Consider the following 3374-nt stretch of genomic DNA (forward strand, 5'->3'; position numbering starts at 1 on the left):
GAGGAAGAAGGAGGAGGAGGGGGAAGGAGGGGGGAGGAAGAGAAGGAGGAAGAGAAAGAGGAAGAAGAGGAGGGGGGAGGAAGAGGAGGAGGAAGAGGAAGAAGAGGAGGAGGAAGAGGAGGGGGAGGAAGAAAAGGAGGAGGAGGACTAGGAGGAAAATATAAATGTATGTGTACAGGATGTCTTGGGAGGAGGAAGTTGGATGGAAGATGGGACCCTTATCTGAGAAGCTGGATTCACCAATGTATTTAACCAAAAAAATCAAACCAAACCAAACCAAAAACAGGGCAGAGAGGCCAGTAAACTGTAGGGAGAAAACCTATCTCTCCCAAACAAGACATAGAGGTCAAATTACACAGTGATTTAATAGAGGAGGCACAGTTTAGCCATACCTATATCCATTTATTTTTTTCTAGAATTTTCCTGTCTTCCTGAAGACTGCTCCTTAGCGGGGTTTTTGCACCTGTTTATTGGGCTAAGCACAGCTTTTGTTTATTCTGGCTGTATCCTCAATTCACCTTACTCGTCAAAGCTAATTTCGCTGAATACTCAATTCTAACATGGTAGCTATTTTCTTTTTATCCGTTGAGGATATTATTCTACTATGGTCTGTTTACCCTTGCTGGTGACAAACCTGTCAACTCCATAGTTGTTTCTTTGTAGATGATACCACTTTGCTTTCTAATTGCCTGGAAAAAAAAATCCTTTTTGTTGTAGAAATTTTCAAAAACCCTAAAGTAGACAGAAGAATATAATGAATGTTTTCATTTCCAATATTTAGTTTCAAAAGTTGTCAACATTTATCTCTATTCTGTCCATAACCGCATAGGCTTTTTTCTCTTGAGGCAGGGTTTCAAGTAGCCCAGGCTAGCCTTAAACCCCATATGTAATTGGGGTTGACCCAGTATTTCTTTCTTCCTTTTTTTTGTTTTGTTTTGTTCTGTTTTTTTTGTTTGTTTGTTTGTTTGTTTTGTTTTGTTTTTTGAGACAGGGTTTCTCTGTGTAGCCTTGGCTGTCCTGGAACTCACTCTGTAGACCAGGCTGGCCTCGAACTCAGAAATCCGCCTGCGTCTGCCTCCCAAGTGCTGGGATTAAAGGCGTGCGCCACCACCGCCCGGCTTTGTTCTGTTTTTTGTTTGTTCGTTTGTTTGTTTGTTGAGCCAGGGATTCTCTGTGTAGCCCTGGCTGTCCTAGAACTCACAGAGGTCCAAAGCACTGGGATCAAAGGTGTGCACCACCATTGTCCAGCTCCACCCTGTATTACTGATCCTTGTGTCTTTATTTCCCAAGTGCTGGGATTGCAGACAAGTACTGCCGTGCCTATTTCACAAGTTTCTGGAGCTCAAACCTAGGTCTTTGTCATGCTGGGCAAGTTCTCTATCAACTGACTGACCGCCCTAGGTCCCAGAGCATAAACTATGATGCACAAACCCCAAACTATGCCTTGAACATGGTTGCATGCCCAGTAACCACCACTCTCTGAACGCTGAGTTAGGAGGATTGCTAGGAGCGCAAGATGTGAGCTCAGGATGGCCAGAGATGCATATGTGGCAAGGCCTTGAAACAAACTGGACAGGGATGTGCCTGTGTGGGAGTCCGTTGTCCTCCATGAACGGAGAGAAGTGAAAAACACGGGTCCCTGCTGCCTTTCAGGTTGGAGAGAAGAATCTTGTTCCAGATGGAGGAAAATACACACACACACACACACACACACACACACACACACACTTTTGTTGCGTTGTTTTGTTTGTTTGTTTGGTTTTGGATTTGGGGTTTGTTTGTTTTTTTTTTTCAAGACAAGGTTTCTCTGTGTAGCCCTTGCTATCCTGGAACTCACAGTGTAGACCAGGCTGGCCTTAAACTCAGATTCTCCTCTCTTCTGCATGCTGTGCATGCACCACCACCTCCTACCTTTTTTTTTTTTTAAAGACAAGGTTACACTATCTAGACCAAATTGGCCTTAATTTTTGTTTGTTTGTTTGGTTGGTTGGTTGGTTAGTTTTGAGACAGGACCTCATTGTGTAAGCTATTGTCCTGGAATGCACTATGTAGACCAGGCTGGCCCTGTGCACTTCCACATCCAGCTTTGCCTTGAATTTGAGACCCTCCTGCCCTAGCCCGCCACATGTTAAAATTGTAGATATGGGACACTGATATGTAACTTTCAAGAACATTTATTTTCTTCCTTTCTTGAGACAAAATTTCATGTAACCCAGGCTGGGTAAGGATGACCTTAAACTCCGGATCCTCCTGCTTCCTTCTCCAGGTTCTGGGAGTGTGGATGGAATGAGCATCTCCAAGCTAGCTTCTTATCGTGTGATTTATTCCAAACTTCGGACTCCACCTTCAGAGTACCCGGTTCTGTTCAGCTCAGCATCTTAGCTCCTCAAGATCTCCAGGCCGTTTGCCCAAGTTCTCTCTGCATTTAGCTGAGTGCGCCCTCTGCTGCTCACGTGCACGACTCAAAACTATAAAGTCTATGGACATCAGCACAGGCAATTGCCCAGTTTTTCAAGGTTTGGGACCCTACCTCACCCCCACTCTGTCTCTCCAGAAGAATGAAACTCTTTGGCTTGGCCTGCAAGTCTTCGCTAATCTGAGTCTGGACACTCTGAGAAAACCGGCCATCCCTCTTCCTTGGCCCCTGGTCATCTCCTGCACCCCAAGAGAGCAGAGTTGCCCTCTTCCCTTGCTGTCCTCCCCACTTCTGGCTCACAGGAGCCCCCTTCCCTTGAGCTCAACTTACTGGAGTCAGAGTGAGAGCTGGCCTTTCAGGATTTGGGAGGACATGGCCCTTCTGAGATGGATAAAGCGATTGCTAGTCACCAAGCCAGATATCTGGAACCCACATGATATAAGTCGAGAACCAACTCCAGAAAGTTGTACATACACACAGAGAGGGGTGGGGAAGAGGAAGAGCAAATAAACACAATACAACTTTTTCAAAAAGAAGAAGAAATTTAAAAAGAAAAAAGAAAAAGAAAGACAAAGTCCTTCTGATGAGACCACAGCACATGCCTACCAAGAGACATCCCTCCTTCTGGGTGTCAGGAGAGACCCTGACAAGCCACAGGTCCCTGTGACAGGTCCCTGTGACAGGTCCCTGAAACAGGAACTGGGGACCACACTTTCCTGTAGCATCTTTTCAGTTTGTTTGTTTGTTTTGAGGCAGGGTCCCTATTTGTCAGTGGTTCTCAACCTTCTTGATGCTGTGACCCTTTAATACAGTTCCTCAGGTTGTGGTGGCCTCCAACCATTAAACTATTTTGTTGCTACTTCATAACTGTAATTTTGCTACTGTTATGAATCATAAAGTAGATATCTGATATGCAACCTCTGTGAAAGGTTCATTCAACCCTCCCCAAAGGGGTCAA

At 45.1% G+C, this 3374-nt stretch overlaps 1 long non-coding RNA gene across 1 annotated transcript in view; it reads left to right on the forward strand.

The window, feature by feature from the left end:
* The window catches only part of LOC116098214, a 16104-nt gene extending 13210 nt beyond the window's left edge, over positions 1 to 2894 (forward strand). Inside the window, exon 3 of the long non-coding RNA XR_004121746.1 lies at positions 2267 to 2894. This is a non-coding gene — a long non-coding RNA (uncharacterized LOC116098214). The remainder of the gene's footprint in view (positions 1 to 2266) is intronic.
* The last annotated feature ends 480 nt before the right edge of the window (positions 2895 to 3374 follow it).

This window comes from Mastomys coucha, unplaced genomic scaffold (genome assembly GCF_008632895.1).
Source record: "Mastomys coucha isolate ucsf_1 unplaced genomic scaffold, UCSF_Mcou_1 pScaffold20, whole genome shotgun sequence".
Classification (NCBI taxonomy): domain Eukaryota; kingdom Metazoa; phylum Chordata; class Mammalia; order Rodentia; family Muridae; genus Mastomys; species Mastomys coucha.